Raw genomic sequence first — 19,961 nt, 5'->3', positions numbered from 1 at the left:
CGAAATAACATCAGGGAATATGGAGCTGGTAGGGTTTTGTATGTCTCATGAAGGTGAATTAACTAAAGCAAAATTCTCCTCAAAACTATTTGTAGATAAAATAATTTAAAGGACAACATGAATTAATTGAGCAACGTTTTCTTATCTGCTATGATCCAGGGTGTGGGGGAGACCAAAATGTAATTTAAAGTGTGCTATGACAAACACAATTAAGTATGTGAGTCCACAAACTATTCCCCTGATAAAACATTTTTGGGGATTGGTCCCTAAACAAATTGAATTGCTGCACCTGCTTTTACACTATTCGGGTAAGGTAAATTGATGGCATCATGAAAGGTGAGATCCCTCACATTGCATCACAACTGTTACATTCACTAATGACGAAGCGGAGGGAAGAAGGGACATGTATGAACCTGATCAGTAGTACAAGCATAATGGATGCAATGAATATAGTCTTAAAAATAGAGGGACGGAGTGGTATTACGACTAGGCCCCCAAGCAATCCGCAACAAGTAACACTTTGGTCTGGAATATTCACAGTTTTATTGCTTTTAAGAACTCAACCAGCTATAAATGCATTCTAGAGAAGTATGCCTTTCTAATATTGCAAGAAACCTGGCTGTTGGAGGGCCTCTCAACTGAAGGGTTTATTATTATTAGCAGGATCGCCATTTTACCCTCTATGGTAGGGCAGGCTTGTGATGGGTAGTTCATATTGGTTTCAGGGCTGAGTGCTAAAAGAGTCACTGTACTAGAGACAACCTGGACATGGCTGCTGGGCTGTTTAATTCAATTAGCAAATACTTATAGGTCCAGGACTGAATGGTGTGTTTTAACTTTTATATTCCACTGAACTTTAAGAGGTTTGGGGATGAATTCTCTAAACTGAATTTGGACATGCAAGCTCTTCGGTGTTGATACCCCTTTGCCCATGTGGTTTTAGCCAGAGATTATCATTTAAAAATGTCACTAACTCTTTTTCATGACTGATTACAGGACGCTCTGAGCTGTTATGGGATCCCACAGGTATTGTGTTTGGAAGTAAAATTTGCTAGCAGAGCTCAGGAATTGTCATTAGCACTTGCACATCCTGGTTTTATTAATATGAATGTTGCTGCTGTAACATTTATTTATAGTCCGAACAAAACACACATTGATCAAATTTTCTCATGATAAATTTAAATGTTGCCGCAAACTTCCAAGTTATCGACCTGGGGACAGATGACCATTATGTGATGAAATGGGTGTTTAAATATGCTCTCAACTTCAACAGAGAACCAGCACTGGCTGGCCTTACCAGCTGTCTACCATCACAGGATAAGGGTCTTCATTATTGAGGCCAAACGGCAGGAACTGTCTAAGATTGTTATTAACCACAATGTTGCAGCTGTTAATAGTGACTGACACTAGTGGTATGGATGGTTGATTTGTAAACTACAGGCCGTTTTGAACAATGACTCCCCATTATAAATATCATGAAGGAAACTGCAAACTGGCTGGTTTGATACTGAGTGTCAGGACATGAGAAGGGAAATCTATTGACTGAGTCGTAACAGAGCAATAAGCACAGTAGGCAAACTGTGCTGTTGCTTTGTTGGCTTTTAAGCTGCATTTGATAAAGTGGATAACAAGAGCCTATGTAAAAACCTTGCAAGCTGGAATATCCCCAAGGATCTGTTGACCATTATTCAGGCACTTCACAAAAGTAATTGGGTACAGATTGACCTAAATCGGTTGGGAAATCTAACAGATATAATTCCTGTGAATTATGGGCTAGACAATATTGTTCCTGGGCCCCCTCACTTTTTATTTTATTCATCTCTGATCTCCCTGACACTCTAGGAGCAGTTATTCATATTCCCCCTAAGATTGCAAGAATGCATACTCATTGCCTTATGTATGCGGATGACATTCTACTGATGGATTTGACACCAATCGGCTTAAAATGGAAGTTACAAGCTTTAAATGCTTATTGTGTGACAAACTCGTCATTAACGTGGACAAAACCTAGACTAAGATCTTTTCAAATAAGCCAAAGAGATACTCTTGGGGGCCCATTATGATGTCGGGCGGATTGCCCCCGCCAAGCTGGCGGGGGCCATCCGCCCGACATCCACACTCGTTTCCCCCCGCCATATTAGCATGGCAGGGGGGACCTCGGCGGACGGAAAGACCGTCTGCCGCTTTTCCGCCCCAGTCGCCTTGCGGCCGGGGCGGAAAAAGAATAATATGGTGGCAATGTCTATCAGACACCACCAGCCATATTACGATGGTTGTCTTTAGGTGCCTTTCCGCGGCGGCGATGCCGCCACGGAAAGGCATGCGGTCTTCACTCTGGGGGCCCCCTATGAAGCATAGGTGAGGGGGTGCACACGGGGAGTACCTGTGGTACCCCTCTTCATTTACATTAACAACGCGTCAGGCACCGCGCGGTGCCCGCCGCTTTGTTAATGCAAATGCTGAAATGCATTTTTAGCATTGTGGCGGGCGGTGCAGAGAGCACCGCCCACCACAATGCTAAAAATGCAGGATGTGCCTGCCAATGTGGCGGGCACATCCTAATACCCCCCACGGGACCCCCGCCCTTCCTCCTAATGACCCCCTTGGTTCCTTAACTACTCACCCTTGGAACTAGTAAATAAGTATAAATATTTAGGAATTACTTTCTCTTGGAATCAGAAATGGACCATTGTTCAAAGGGGAGAACTGCAGTACTTAGCACTACAAATGCTTTGTAGAGATTTGATCAGAAGTGTGAAGGGTTATCCATTGACCCCTTATAAAGGCCACTGTAGGAAAGTTAATCCCACTGGCCTTTTATGGGCTCGAATTATTGGCCCTTGATCAGGGGGTTGATTGGGATTCCTTGGGGAGACTATGGGGGCCATTAGGATGACGGGCGGACTTTGTCCGCCCGCCATCCTATCGGATAACAGGACCGCCCGCCATGAGGACGGGGGTTCTGTGGGGGGTATTAACTGTGCATTTTTAACTTTGTGGCAGGCGGTGCTCTCAGCTTTGTTTGTGGAGGGGGACATGCTTTCTTGGGAACATCTAGTAAGCAAGGTGGGCCCCAATTTCTCCAGATTTAAGTTTCTACAAATCTCAAGTTGGGCACAAGCATATACAGCGGAGGTTTCACGTCGCTCTCAAATCCCCCTAGGAGGAATCTCTCAATTGGAATCTTCTTTACTTGACAAAATACCTGCACCGAAGGAGGTTGCCTTTTTATATAACCTAATCTTAGAGGAGATAGACGGAGAATTCCATCTTCCAGATCAACTACGGGGTTCCCTGTTACCTTCTGTTAATTTGCAGGAACTATGGCTAGCCTCTTGTAATGTTCTTTGGGATATAGTTAAACCAGCTTGGCTCCGGAGAAACCACCTGTATACCCTCCATAGGGCTTACTATTCCCCTCAGAGACTGTCGAAATTTTCAATAGGGGAACCAGTGGCATGCGCCCGGTGTGGTCAAGTGGCAGCTTCTGATGCACACATGTTCTATGACTGTCCACATTTAACATCTTATTGGCACTCAATAGCCAATAAATAACATCTTCAATAGGGTCTATAGTGGACATAGATCTTCGGCTTGTAATATTTGGAGTAGTAGATCGGAAGCGAAGTTCAACTAATAACCTTTTATTCTACTCTATGTTGGTGGCCCGACGAGAAATTTGTAAACGTTGGAAAGAGGCTTCCCCTCCGACATTGCACGACTGGTGCTCCTCTATGCTACAATTATCAAAAAGGGATCTTTCCAGGGTCGGAAAATCAGATAAAAGAGCATTTTGGCAGAAACTTGATTGGTCCCAATAAATTGAGCTGGGTTGTTTTTTTTTTTCCCCTGCCAGTTCCAATGATTACGAAACCATGATACACTCTTTCTGCTAGAACATCTTCGCTGTTTTACTAGGCGACTTGGTGAATAAAGCAATGGTGGTAACAGGCTAAATGGCAAAATATCTGTTCAACCGTAAGCAGGGCGTAAGGGTATGACGGGAGAGCGACCTGCTGAAGGTTTTTTTTTGGCGGATTCACATCACAACAATACCCTTGCCAGTCCTCGACTGAGACAGCACGTCGTTACCTTATGTCATCTCTCCCTGTCCATTGGTACGGCGGATTGAAGCCATGGTGGAGATGAGGAACAGGAAAAAAAAAACCCCCACCTAAAATAAAAAAATAAAAAAATGCTAAAAATGCATGTCGTGCATGTGCATGCACAACTTGGCAGGCACCGCGGGCACCGCGCGGTGCCTGCCATGGTGTGCATGCACATGTATGCCTTCCCCACCTCCCCATCATCCTGGGGGCCTGCAACTGGCCCCCAAACTGAAAGACCGCATGCCTTTCTGCCTGCATCCTAATATGGATGGCGGTGTCTAGCAGACCTTGGGGGAAGATGGCGGCTGAGTAGGAAGCTCAGCCGGAGAGCTCCCGGAGCACCCGTGATTCACCACAGTAGCGGTTGGAAAAGGCTCCAGCAAAACGGACGATAGAGAAAGGATGTACGGAGGATAACAAAAAACTAACAATCTGTCAATCTGTCATAACCGGACGACATACTTTCTCCTACCTCTTGCGGAGCATGCCCTGGAATGGTGTTTTTCCTCGGGTCTTTCCCTCTCTCGTCTGTCTGCGGGGTGGCGAGTGAAGCTCGGTATCCTACGCTTGGTGACCCAGGGACGGGAGGTGCAGCTTCCGAGCAGAGGTTACAGGGATCTACCAGCAGAGCAGACGGGAGCCTCAGACCGGGTAAGGCGGAGCAGAATCTCGGAATCCTCACTGAGGCTGGGGAACGTTTCCACAAGTGGAGCGCTGCGGGAGAAGCAAAGTCGCGTTGCCGCCGTGCCTCCGGAAGACTAAGGTATCAGTTCCGGGGCACGAGCGGTAGAGTCAGGGAACAGCGGTCGCTGTTACACGAGCATGCCAGCGAGGTAAAGTCTGCCCCTGTCCCAGTCCCAGTCCCAGTTCCAGTCCCAGTCTCTGTCATAAAATCGGCCACAATAAGTGGGCTCGGGTACACCTCACAGAACATAACGGGGCAGAAAAGAGCGTACAAGAACGTGTTGGAGTGGAAAAAAGAGTGTAGAGGCACAAAATCAAAGGGACAGAAATTTGTCATATCACAAAAGAACGACGAAGCAGAAACCAAAAATATCCATGAATCAGAGAGTGTTTGGATATCAGATAATCTGTTTCACATAGCTCAACAAACCAACATATGCTATAATTCTAGCATTTCTAACAGTCAGTCTTTTCAGCTTTGTCAGCCCTACAAACATTGTCAGCCTTGTTATTTTTCCATTACAAAAGAAAAAATTTCCAAAACCAATCAGCATATGAGTAAACTCATAAAACCAACACCGGAGGAAAAAGAGGAGGAGGTACCTCAAGAGTTAGAGAGACTTTCAAAAAAAAATCGACGAGAGTCTAAATCTAAAGAAGTACTAGAACCCCAGCAGCCTGGAACTCAGATCAACACAGCGAAATCCTTCTATAGTCTGCGCAATAGAACATTTTTGAGCCAGGAGCAATTCCCTAAAGGCATTACTCCGAGAGTGAGCAGGAAAAAACAAAAATCCACATCCAAAGGTTACCTCAAGAACACTTTAGAGAAGGAGGAAAGCAATTTGGAGTCTACACAGAGATCTAAAATAAAAATAAAGTTACTCCATCTCTAAGGTCTTACTTCAAAATTCAGCAACAAGGGCTGAACTCAGAGCCTTTAGTCTCCTCACAAACACAACTGGCTCCGGGAGCTCAAAAGGGGGAGAAAGAGGAGGCTATTAAACTTACAGACGCTCACTCTTTCGAAAAGGAGAATCCACGGACGGTCTCACTTCGAGCCGGAAAAACAAGCTCAGGTAGTGCAAAAAAAGGCAGAAAACCTAGAAACAAGAAAAAGAGCTTGGTAGAAAACAAGAGTTTGGAAGAAATCTGGAAAATCAAAGGAAGCAGAACAGAAGCGGGAACTGAAGTTCATATGGCAGAGGGGGGTACCGAGACCTCTGCCGCTGTCGCAGCGGCAGCACATATAACTGAAGAAGTTGAAGACAAAGAAGAAGACGATGCAAGATCTGTAGGAAACAATAAGGATACTGTAAAAACCCACACAGACGAACTTCTGGAAAAAATTTGGACAGAAATGAAAGAGAAATTCTCCATTTCAGAAGCAAAGCAAAACAAAATACAGGAGGTTTGCGAGAAATTGGATAGCGAATTAAACGCACTAGGAGACAGAGTTACGGCAGTGGAGAGTGAAGTTGCAGGCTTAGACAAAAGGGTGGAAAAAAACAGGAAGGAAATTAACTCCTTAAGATCAGAAAACAAAATCATGAATGAAAAACTGGAATCCTTGGAAAATCAAGCAAGGAAAAACAACATTAGGATACTAAATGTGCCGGAGAATCAAGAGGACAAGGATATTAAAGCATTTGTAGTGGCACTTCTGGTAGAATATTTCCCATGGGCAGATAAAGGGGTACTGGAAGAAGACATACAAAGAGTACATAGAGATCCTTACAGAAAGAACAAAGAAAGAAAAACACCCAGGAAGATCCTAGTCAATTTCAAAACATATATGTTGAAGGACAGGATCTTGGGGGAGGCATTGAGAAAAGGAACCTACAACAAAGATAGTTGGAACTTTAAAATAAGATCTGATATGTCAAAAGCCTCTCAGACTAGACAATGGGAACTGGGAAACCTAATGTCAGAACTGCAGCAATTAGGTGCCACGGTGCAGATGAAATTTCCACCATCATTACGCATTATGTGGAGGAATAAAATGCGTAATCTAAGAGAGCCAGAAGAGGTGAAAAATTTGATAAAGCAAATCAGAGATCAAGTACGCTCAGAGGAACCCCTGGGTTAAACAACCTTATACAACCGCATATATAACCTAATACAACCTAAAAAAGAAAGCAAAAGAAGAAATACATATAATCCATATCTCACTCAAGTGTAAGGTATATAACAAATATGAAGGAGCTTTAAACCAACCAATTTAACTCATTTTTTAACTGTATATAGATAAGAATCACGGGAATGGGAACGGGAAGCCAAAAGGGTTATGAAGATAACCGAAGGAGAAGAAGATGGAGGCTTCCCCGCGGAGGGTAACTTTAAGGCACAAACTAGAAAGCATAAAATTACACGGAAAATGGTGGGGAGCAAAATAGGGGAAAAAAACAAAAACCTCATCTGCGAAAATTCAGGACATCAAAACAAATGGGAGTGATACATTACAAGAAATTGCAATATGTGAAAAGAATAAATGGGGAGCGCAAGTAGGGACGTAAAAATCCTATCTTGGAATGTGAACGGTTTGAGGACAAAAAGTAGGAGGAATAAAATCCTGGAATATATCAGAACTGAAAGAAGTGAGATAATAATACTACAAGAAACTCATTTGTTAAAAGAAGAATGGGACCAAATAATTAAGAACTTACGGTGGATAGATACTCTTATCTGCACTACACAACAATGCAATATCAAGGGAATCGCGATAATCTTTAAGAAATCCTTAAAAGCAACTGTAACCGCCTCAGAAGTGGATAGCAAAGGTAGATGGGCCACAGCTAGCGTTAAAATAGGAAACTCTCCCATCACTGTCGCAGGCTACTATGGTCCCAACTTGGATGATGCCGACCCGTTGCGAAAATTGTACTCTCAGTTACTACTAGCTACCTCTCCCATAATACTGGGAGGTGATTTCAACCTAGTGATGGATTTAAAATTAGACAGATCACCACCAGACAGACAGACTAATCTGAAAAAAATGAGACAATGGATTGGGATTTATAATAGGGATCTTGACCTGGTAGACATCTGGAAAAATAAAGGAGAAAAATTGCACCCGTTCACCTTATACAACAAAAAACTGGGACATAAATCTAGGATCGACTTCTTTCTGATTAGTAACGAATTATCAAAGATAGTGAAAAGAGTATCCCACCTACCAGCTCACTTGTCAGATCATTCGGCAGTACAACTAGAATTACAGATTACAGAAAAAATATCTGAAAGAAGATTCACAGTTGAGAGAGCTTTGCAAGAAGACGAACAGGTAATAAGTGAGCTGGAAATTGAAACAAAAAACTTCTTTGAATTAAATGCATCAGGTACCACGGAACAAATAACTTGGGATACCTTTAAAGCTGTTATAAGGGGTAAACTTCTGAGTCTAGGGGCTCGTAAATACAAGCAACTAAACAAGAGATCTCAGATTTGGAAAAAGACATCAACTCCTTAGATATCGCCATATCCATAGAACAAGAGGAGGTAAGGAAACAAGATCTTCTTAAAAAAAAACAGATGCAAAAAGATAAAATAGATCACATTTTGGAAGAGAGATTGAAGAAAAAATGGGATTCCAGCAAACTAGCAAAGCATGAGTTTAGTGAAGGTTGTGGAAAATGGCTGGCATGGAAGCTTAAAACAGATCTAGCTAAAAACAAAGTGAAAAGCATAATTCCGGATGATCAAACTATTCCTAACTCTGATGAAAACATTATCAGGCAAGAATTCTGGAAATTCTTTAAAGAGCTATATACAGAGGATATAAATCCTTCAGGTCAAAAGATCAACTCCTACCTGGAAGATGCAGCATTCCTAAAGCTTACTGAAAACGAAAGAGAAGCTCTAGACAAAGAAGTCCTAGAAGATGAAGTGGCAGACGCCATTTAAAGTTTGAAAAAAAAAAAAGCAGCAGGGCCAGATGCCTTACCAAACGAACTATACATGAAACTGAAAGATCCCATACTTCCTCATATAACCAAACTAATTAATTTAATTCTTACACAACAGAAACCTATACCAGACTCCTGGAACGATGCCATAATTACAATCATCTTGAAACCCGGAAAGAACCCTGTTAAATGCGAGTCATATCGTCCAATATCATTGCTGAACGCTGACTACAAAATATTTACAAAAATAATGGCAGCTCGACTAGGGAAAGTATTATCAAAACTGCTGCACCAAGATCAAAAAGGATTTATAAAAGGGAGAAATCTACATGAAGTAACACAAGAGCTACTAACTGCAATAGCTATTGCAACAAACGAGAAAACTCCTCTTACCATACTTACAGTTGATGCCGCAAAGGCTTTCGATAGGGTCAACTGGACCTTTCTTGAGAAAGTTATGGTCAAAAACAACTTAGGGTCACACTTTATCCATATGGTAAACCAAATTTATAAGGATCCAAGATCTAAGGTTCTAATAAATGGCAGTCTAACAGAAAACATAAAGATAAGTAGAGGAACGAGGCAGGGATGTCCACTTTCCCCTTTACTATTCAATTTATACATTGAACCGCTAGCGAATAAGTTAAGAAACAACAAAAAAATCACTTCATTTAAATATGGCATATGGGAGAAGAAAATCGCACTTTACGCGGATGACTTAATGATTTTTACAGATGACTACCCAAAAGCCAAGGATACAATCGAGAAAACTTTAGATACATTTGGGAAAGTTTCAGGATATCTGGTGAACCAAACGAAAACAGAGATCATGACATGGAACACTGCCTTTCAAAGCAACTACATAAAAATTGAAATCAGATACCTAGGAATCCTAGTACATCATGATATAGAGAAGACTACAAAAAGGAATTTGAATAAGGTAGCCGGAGATGTAAGAAAACTGCTTGAGACATGGGCCTCTTTACCATTGAGCTTGATTGGGAGGTCAAATATAATCAAGATGACCGTCTTACCAAAGTTCACTTTTTTATTTAATGCAATACCAATGGAGTTTGGAAAAACGGAACTAGCCCGAGCACAGAGAGACATTACAAGTTTTATATGGGCAGCGAAAGGCACGAGGATTGCTTGGAAAAAGATTAGGAGGTGTAAGAAAGATGGAGGGTTGGCCAGCCCAGACTTGGTAGAATACTGCAGAGCCTTCCAATTCAAGAATATCAAAGTACTACTAAAAAGCCATGACAACTACCCAACCTACTTGCAAGTAATTACAAAATCAGAGGATCATGCACTGTTTAAGTATGGACACCCCAATTACTTTAAAAAAATAAAACTTAAGACATTAAGAGATGCAACAAAGATGTGGTCACAAATCAGAGGTATCCTGAAAATATCATACTACAGTAAATGGGCCCCTATTTGGGACTCCCCCGGAACCCCAGAATGCCTAAAAGATATTCTCGCATCTTCATTAAAAAGAGCTAACATAAAGTATTGGGGACAAATACTAAATTGTCCGAACCTGAAAACTTGGTCAGAGCTTCAAGAGTTGACAAACAACACACTATCTAAATTTAAATATTACCAAATTTTAAGTTGGTCCAAAACTCTCCCCAGTGTAAATGGTAATGACAATCTGGAAAATGACATGGTCAAAACAACACGATTACCAAAAGAAGTAGCAAAGTGGTACTGGGCTCTGATAACGGCCAATGACATTAACCTTAACATAGAAACGCAAATATGGGGGAAAGAAATTTTAACAACAGATTTAGACTTGATTTGGGAAAAATTTGTGGCTAAATGCTGGTCAACCTTGAAATCCGCTGCCTTGAAAAGGAACCATTTGTATACAATTCATCGGGCGTATTGGACACCCAAAAAACTCTCCAAATTCAAAAATGCTGGAATAAAGAAATGCCCTAAGTGTGGAGAAGAAAAAACAGACGACATCCACATGTTTAAAAGCTGCCCCCGACTGAAAGAATTTTGGGATCAAGTTGGTAAGACCCTGAGCACTATCCTGTCCAAACAACTAACTGTGAGTATAATTCTTACTCTCTTTGGGATTGTAGATCCAGGAAATGAGGGGGGACTCACTAAGGAACAAGAAAATCTTCTCTTTGTATTAATAGTTCTTGCAAGGAGGGAAATTTGTATTAAATGGATAGGTTCCTCTTGCCCAACTCATGCAGAATGGTTGAATTCGGCAATAAGAATTAACAAACTTGATAAGTTAGGAAATGTAAGTAAGAGATTTAAGTTCTGGGATAGTTTTGAAAGTTTCTTAAACCCCAAATAAGAACCAAACATAAGTCCTATGATTAAGGCGATACATCTTCTGGTGGACAAGTACGGTACTTGTCGAGTAGTCAAGTTGGCTAGCTCCCCTCGTTCCAAATCAGAAGCATTGGTATGTAACGAGTAAAGGAAACTCCTCAAAACCAACAAGAGGAAGATAAAACTCCCCAGGCAAGAGAGATCGAGGGGCAGTGTCGGAAAAGAATAAAGAGGCAGACACCTGATACTCCGTAATCATACAGTAATCGCAAGATGAGGACAAAAAAAAAATGCATGTCGTGCATGTGCATGCACAACTTGGCAGGCACCGCGCGGTGCCTGCCATGTTGTGCATGCACATGTAGGGGGGTACCATAGGTACCCCCATGTGCCTTCCCCACCTCCCCATCATCCTGGGGGCCTGCAACTGGCCCCCAAACTGAAAGACCGCATGCCTTTCTGCCTGCATCCTAATATGGATGGCGGTGTCTAGCAGACACCGCCACCATATAACCCCTTTTCCGCCCCGGTCGCAAGGCGACCGGGGCGGAAAAGCAGCGGACGGTGTTTCCATCTGCCACGATCCCCCCGCCATAGTAATATGGTGGGGGGGAAATGGGTGGCGGGCGGGCAAGGATGTCGGGCGGATCGCCACCGCCCGCATGGCGGTGGCAATCCGCCCCTATGTGTGAAGACACTCTTGATACTCCCCAAAAATGCAATGTTGCAGACAGTGAGGGTAGAGTTAACTCTTTATTCCTGGACTGCAATTGATAGATCGCATTGCATGCCTTGCGATTTGTCCACGGCTTCGGATATAATGACCCATGGATGTATTATTATCAATGGTGATGCAGGATATAATGCGGTCTATAAGCAAATCCCCTTTAAATTTTAGTGAGTGAGGGAAATTGGTATGGGGTTTGATGTGGCAGATGCATCCTGCATTTTTAACATTGTGGCGGGCGGTGCTCTCAAACTGAAAGACCGCATGCCTTTCCGCCTGCATCCTAATATGGATGGCGATGTCTAGCAGACACCGCCACCATATAAACCCTTTTCGCCTCGGTCCCGGTCGCAAGGCGACCGGGTGGAAAAGCGGCAGACGGTGTTTCCGTCCGCCGCGGTCCATCCACCATAGTAATATGGCGGGGAGAAAGGGGTGGCGGGTGGGCTAGGATGTCGGGCGGATCGCCACCACCCGCATGGCAGTGGCGATCCGCCCGACATCCTAATGGGCCCCTATGTGTGAAGACACTCTTGATGCTCCCCAAAAATGCAATGTTGCAGGCAGTGAGGGTAGAGTTAACTCTCTATTCCTGGACTGCAATTGATAGATCGCATTGCATGCCTTGCGATTTGTCCACGGCTTCAGATATAATGACCCATGGATATATTATTATCAATGGTGATGCAGGATATAATGCGGTCTGTAAGCAAATCCCCGTCATTTGATCCCCTGGCGATCAAATGACGGAGAATCAGTTTAAGAGAGCTCTCCTGGAGAGTTGAAGCCTACTCATTAGCCAGAGACAATCAGTACCTCACTGCAAAAAACTCTGGAAGTCATTCATTGGAATATTTTGGTTTGGGGAGTCTCTTTTCCTTACTTGGGTCAACTCCTGGAAAACGATTACGGAATGCAATCTTACAGTTCAGAATCAAGATAGACCTACGGTGGAGGATTGAGGGTTTAAAAGGAGGGTCTGGACAACAATGGCCATTGTGTTCTTAATTAGCAAATTAAATATTCTGTAACACACTAATTGTTAGATTGCTCACTATTCTTTGACAAAAGAAAAAAAATCCCACGCCCCTGCTTTGTGAGGAATGGACTGTGATCACGATATGATGCTCTGGTCACCTTTTTTGGAATGAGGCAATTAGGCTGTTATTGCCATTGTAGAACATTCTGCTTATTCAAAAAAAGAGAATTTTAAACTGTATGAGGGAAAAATAAACTATTGTAAATCTATTGAGGGCCTCATTTATGAAAAGTGTTGCAACGCTGAGTGAAATCAGCGATGCAACACTTATCAGTGCGCCCTCCTTGTGACATGATGGATACACTGTATTTATTGTACGGCTCACCATGTTGCAAGGAATGACAGATACATCAGGAATCCTGACGTACCTGTTGGTGAAAAACTCACGCGCTGCTGGAGTTGTGTCGTAAGCATGACACGACTTCAGCACTGCATGGGGGAAAACTACACCCATTGCACTGCGTCACCCTTACGCCTGCTGTGAGGCAGGCGTATGGTTGTGAAGGCAGTAGCGTCCTAGAACTGGCACAGTGAAATCTGATAGATTTCACTGCGCCACTTCTATGAGGCTTTTTACTGGGGAAGTCCACCCTGCATACATTATACCTGGCACAAGCATAATCTAGCGCAGGGCTTTAAAAGTGACACATCTAGTTAAATGTGTCACTTTGTACATAGGGCGCAACTTGGCGCATTTTTAATGCTGCCAGTGGTATTGCTCCCGCAATAAATGAGAAGCGCAACGTGCATAAATCCTGACACTCATGGAACTCTGCTGAATCTTGCAGAGTTTTAAGTACTTTTGCGGAATTCTGTAGAGTGATACTACCCATCACTACTTTTAAGTCACAATCCACCAAAGGAGTACACTTCTAAAGCCCCCCAGGCCCTCAGGGGAGGCACTTGGAGACTCACAGGATGTTGAGCCAAAGCCAACAGCAGGGTCTAGTAGTGGTCCATTTGCCACGGTCAGCTGGGTACTTCCAAGATAAGGCCTCTTGTGGAGAGAACATGGCGGCCGACGCTTGAGCCGGCCGCTGCATGCCTGGGAACACCCGCACCGATGCCACAAGTGCAGCCGCTCAAAATCAACTTAGCCATTTCAATTACGGACCGTAAGATTCCCCCTTTGCTAAAATGACCTTCTCTGGGCCTGTGTCACGCAGTTGCACCACTCCTCGGAGCCTTGGCAGTTTCTGGAGCTGGGTCTCACTGGAAGGAGGCAGCCCTGGAGCTCAGGAGGAGCCGCAGAGCAGCAGAGCGTGGTCTCCTCCGGGGCAGCAGTGGCAGTGGAAGCACATGCTCAGTCTGCCCTGCCAAGGAGGAATCAAGTCTGCACACAAGTCAGCACACTCGAAGAGGCAAGACGGAAGGGCAGTTGGCGCGTTCACAAGGTCAGCTCTGGAAAACATGCCAGTATACCCCTGAGGATCTTCTGCTCCCTGCAGCATCACTAGATCAAGGAAAACAGGGTAAGGGGGTGCACCCAAATTTATGTAAACCCCCAGTTGGAGGGAGAAAGCTGGGAATAGCTAGAGGAAAGGCTGCCAAAAGTAGAGGGGGGAGGGTTTCTCTATCCCCCTCACAAAACCCCACACAAGACTTGGCGGAAGGAGCAGACTCATGCACATTTTTGCAGTGTGAGGTTAAGGGCCACAGCAGTAGGAGAGGAGGGGGAGGAAAAAACTAGAAAAAGTGGAAAAACTAAAAATCACCCTCTCTTTAAGGCTCTACTTCAAGGTTTAACCTTTTGTTGTAGACATTACTAAGCAGGCAGAGGCACACAGAAGAGGGGGTTTACTCCACCCTAACATCATGGCGGAAAAAGAGGAAGCCCCCCTTCCCCCCAATTGAACTCTGCAGATAGTCATGGGAAACCCTCCACTGCGACAATGAATAAAAACATCACCCCAGTGAGCTCCAGCAGATCTCCCCAGAGCGGGGAATCAGAGACAGAGCTAGGTATAGATGGTCTAACCCGAGCAATTCCATGAGGAATCCATCTGTGCCCATGGAAGTTATGTTTCATACCCTCTCTGAAAAAATTAAAAAAGGCTTTGCAGTTTCTGAAACCAATCAAGGAGAGATCTGCGAATCCTTAGAGAAAAGAATTGTCCTTCTGTGCTTGAAGACTGAAACGCTTGAGAGTTTGGTGGGGTAACTAAAAGCTGTGCTGAGCACTGCAAAAGCTGAAATATTGGTCCTTAAAAAAGAAGAGCAAGGGGTTTGGGACAAGTTAGAACAATTTGAGAACATTTCTAGGAGGAGCAACCTCTGCATCCTTAATGTTCCAGAGGAGAAGGAAGGAGATGACCTCAGGTCTTACATTGCCATATTAATCAAGGAAACAACCCAGATCGAGGAGTCTGAGTAAGAACTGAGTAAAGACATTCAAAGTGCACACAGAGATCCTCTCAGAAGAAACCCCAATGAAACAAACCCTAGAAAAAAACTTCTGAATTTCCAACACATACTCTTTAAAAGATTTTTTTTTAATATGGCTTTGAAAGCAAAATCGTTGAAGGGGAAAGACTTTTCCTTTGAAATTCGATCGGATCTTGCTAGAGCTACCTTGGGCAGACAATGGGAGCTGGGGAAAAAGCAGGATAAATTAAACAAATTAGGGACAGTGGCCCAACTTAAATTCCCCGCGTCCCTGAAAGTCATGCACAAGAATAAAATGCACAACGTACAGTCTATCAAGAGGCTGAAGAGCTTCCAGAGAGCATTAGGAAAGGAGAGAAATAAGACTTACAGCCCATCATTCTGCTTTAAAGTGTCCCTTTCTGATCTGTAGTTACTTTCGAACCAGACGACAAGCCATTTCTATAATCCCCGGCCGCTATGGGTGGGGCAAGTAGAGCGTGGCAAACAAATGTTCACAACAGTTACCTAATACACTAGTGCGGCAATAGGCGTTACACATATGAGGGTTTTGGTGGCGAGGTGTGTCCGAATGCAGCAACTAGGACTTACATCTAGTCCTGGAAAATGGTGGATTGAGTCCTCCAGGATGGGGGGGAGGGGCAGGGGGGGAGGGACGCACCGGGTGGGGAGCATTGGGGAAAAAAAACAAAATGTACCTCTCACCTCAGTCAAATATTTTTCAAAGGAAAATGCAGCAGCCTGGTCCTTATAGCCTAACAAATTCTTTATACCCAAAAAATGATACAGTTCCTATCTTGGAATGTTAACGGGCTATTCGTTAAAAGAAGAAGAGCTAAGATCTTGCGGTATCTTAAGGACTACCCTGCACAAATAATTATCTTGCAAGAGACCCATCTGATAAAAAAACAAATGTAAAATTATCTTTAAAAATGTAAACTGGGTTGACCACATGATCTGCAATGACCACAGTGCTAACATATGGGGAGAGGCAATACTAGTAAAGAAACAAGCTAGGGCACATTAAATCGATTCAGTAGGCGGCACCTGCGGAAGATGGGTTATTGCAAAGATTTCACTCTTGGGCAATCTCATTACCCTAGTAGGATATTATGGGCCAAATGTGTGTCGACCCAGCACCTTTGAATTTAGTTTTTGCAAACTTACTAGACTATCCAGATCAGGAAATAATTGCAGGTGATTATTATATTGTACTAGACCCGAAGTTAGACAAATCTCCAAATATTAGAGCACCAGCAATATCTAAATCACGCTCATTTCTACATTTAATGATGAAGCAGACTGAGGCTAACTAAGACTACGTCTTAGTTAGCCTCAGTCTCAGGGAAAAAAAAACAGGAAATTGGAAACGGCTCATTTGTCAGACAATTCAGGGGTGTACCTAGACCTAGACCTGAAAAGTAGGAAGATCAAGAGAGTTTGGACTCTTGACTGGACACTTCTCCCGGATTTTGAAGAAATTAACTATCTATCTTCTGAGTTAAAGGAATTCCTAAACCTCAATGTTGGAATTGCCTTTATACCAGTAGTCTGGGATACCTTGAAGGCGTATCTAAGGGAGAACATCTCTGGCAGATTATGCTTTAGAAATAGGAGGTACAGGGATGAGGTTGCCAAAATAGAAGGAAATATGAAAACCATTGAGGCAGATATGTGGCGTATTAAGGAAGAGACAGGGGTACAGGGGTAAACTGAAGGAATCAAAAGAACAGCTCAACTCTATCTTACAAAGGAGTGTAGCCAAGAGATGGGAAGCGAGTAAGCTGGCCCATTTTGAGTGCGGAGAAGGGCAGGGAGATTGCTAGCCTGGAAAGTAAAAACAGATAAGACGCGTAATGTCATCAGAGAAATTGAAGATGAGGAGAGTGAGGTTAAATTGACTACCGATGCAGAATTAGAGGGTGTCTTCTATGACTTCTTCCATAAATTATACAAAGAAGATAATACGTTGAATAAACAGCAAGTTGAGGAATGGCTGTGCTCAAATATGATTAATCCTTTAGTAGCACCGCAACAGTATATCTTGGTGCAGGAAATATTACAGGAAGAGGTTAAGGGTGTTATACTATCAAGCAAGGGAGGCAAGGCGGCCAGGCCAGATGGACTGCCAAACAAGCTGTATAAAAACGTGGGCAAGGTATTACCTCCAGTCATGACCTTGCTATTCAATGAGATCTTAAGCAAAGGGGAAAAATACAGCACTCTGGGGTGAGGCCACGATCATCCTACTATTAAAGCCAGGGACAAATGCAGAAAAATGCTAGTCATACAGACCTATATCTCTGCTCAACACGGACTATAAATTCTTCACTAAAATCTTCGCGGAAAGGTTGGGCAGAGTAGCTGGTGATATGCTACATTCCGATCAGAAGGATTTTGTTAAAGGCAGAAGTTTGTATGAACTGACATACAGTCTTATTGGGGGGATAGACCTAGCTTTAACATATTCGCTTCCTCTGGCAGTGATGATGCTGGACGCCACAAAGGTTTTTGATAGAGTCAGCTTGGTGTATCTAGCGGCAGTGGGGAAAAATACAACGTTGGTACAATTTTCCGCGGAGTCATCCAGCTGATCTATCCAAACCCCACAGCAAAAATGTTGGTTAATGGCAACCTAACTAAATCCTTCAAATTGGACTGGGGTACTAGACAGGGTTGTCCCCTATCCCCCTTCTCTTTGACCTCTACATTGAGCCCTTCGCTCAGAAGCTCAGAGCGGAGGCAAACATTCCATCTTTTAAGTACGAAGGGTGGGAAAGGGAGACAGCCCTAGATACTGAAGATATATTGATCTTCTCATGAGATCTTGTGGCCACTCTTCCAGCTGTTTTACAACAAGAAAGAGAGTTTGGGAAGGTCTCAGGGTATGAGGTTAATGTGGGGAAGATGGAGGTTAAGACTTGGAATTTAGAGACAACTCAACACCAAACCACAAAAGAGATGAGATATTTGGGGGTGAAAATAGTACAGGAGATTGATAAAATAGACGGAGTCAACATGTCTAGTGTCACAAGAGAGTGCTTGCGGCTTATGAAGAGTTGGGTTCACCTCCCTTTGTCAATCTTTGGGAGGGTAAATTTCAATAAAATGACAATACTACCAAAAATCATTTTCATTTTTAATACTATCCCTCTGCATATGGAAAAGCCCCTCATTGATAAGCTCCAGCAGGCCATAACTTCCTTTATCTGGGCATATAAAGGGACTAGAATTGATTGGAAGAAGCTGAGATGCAGGAGGGAGAAGGGGGCTATCCCTTTCGGACCTACAGTATTACGCATGGGCATTGCAGCTGACTCACTCCAGAATGCTGTTAAAATACACTGATGCTTCTGGGGTAGGGTACATGTTTTCAGCTATGCTAAAGGGGCTAAATTTGGCAAAGAGGGCTTCATGTTTAAATATAGGGACCCTAAGGGGCATATTATCAAGGGCTTTATCTCCGCTTTTTTGGCTTTAAAAGCCAAAGAAGCGGAGATAAAAATATCACCCTATCAGCAACAGGTTGCTAACATGTAAAATCGCATGTTAGCACCCTTTTCCAGTACGCTTCCCTTTTCATCTCTAATCAGATGCAAAGTGGGCGTTCCAGAGCAAAATAATAGGAGTAATGTCGCTAAGCGACATTTCTCCTATTATCAAGCTTCACGCTAACTCTGTTTGAGAGAAAAAAAGCAGCGCTAACCACGTTTAACGCTGCTTTTTTACGTCAGCTAATTTTCAGACATAGCCATATAATCCAATGGGAGGTGGATTACATGGCTAAATCCACCATGGGCTATCAACAAGGATATCCCTATCCTTGTAGTTTTATCGCTGCATTACCAGCGATAACCTCTCAAAATGCGGCTATAGCTGGATTTTTTTATTGCCTAGGCGGTTAGCGTTTTTAATAACGTGATAACCAGGCGATATTATCCAGCTATAGCGGGTGTTAACAAAATTAACGCTAAGCGCCCTTATTGTTAATTTTCCCTGTTCCTTGTTAATATGCCCTTAAGTTAAAAAAAAAAAAAATTAAAGGTGTTACAGGCGGCAGCCAGAACATGGGCTAGTATCAGAAGATTGACGGGACTTAGTTACTATTGCAGTCTCACCCCCCTAAGGGACTCCCCCAGAACACTGGAGTACCTGAAAGACAAATTAGCACAGCCAATAAGGAATGCTGGGCTCAGTGTTTGGGGAGACCTCACTCAGGAGGTAATTATCCATCCTTGGTCAACATTACAGGCCACTCTGGAGGGAGAGATTTCCAGGTTCAAATATATCCAGCTGAAAAGCTGGGCCCAGAATTTGGAGTTTCCATTAGGTGCAGGTAACTCTTTAGAAGAACACTTGGTGGCAAAACCCCCATGGAAAAAAGAAGTGTCCAGGTGGTACTGGAAGAATGTAGAAACAATTACTGGAGACTTAAGATTGGCTGAAGAACTATGGGGTGCCTGTCTACCGGGAGTGTCCTGGGAAGATCTCTGGTAAGTATCACTGAACACACTGTTCCTCACAGTTAAGCCAGCTTGGTTAAGGAGCAATCACTTTTTTTCCGTCCACAGGGCTTACTTAACTCCTCATAAGCTGCTGAAGATAACAACTGCTCCTCCGGTAAAATGCAAGAAATGTGGACTGGAGAGAGCTTCATCCACATGTTCCAGGAATGTCCGGCAATTCTTGAGTTTTGGAAGAAGGTTGGTAATACTATCTCTGCTATCCTTGGGGCCCAAGTCAAGGTAAGCCTCTCTATGATTATTTTCTGAATTTGTAGTCAAGTCACAGGCCCTGCGAGAGCCTTTCTC

This window comes from Lissotriton helveticus, chromosome 5_1 (genome assembly GCF_964261635.1).
Source record: "Lissotriton helveticus chromosome 5_1, aLisHel1.1, whole genome shotgun sequence".
Taxonomy (NCBI): Eukaryota; Metazoa; Chordata; class Amphibia; order Caudata; family Salamandridae; genus Lissotriton; species Lissotriton helveticus.
This window is presented reverse-complemented; position numbering follows the sequence as displayed.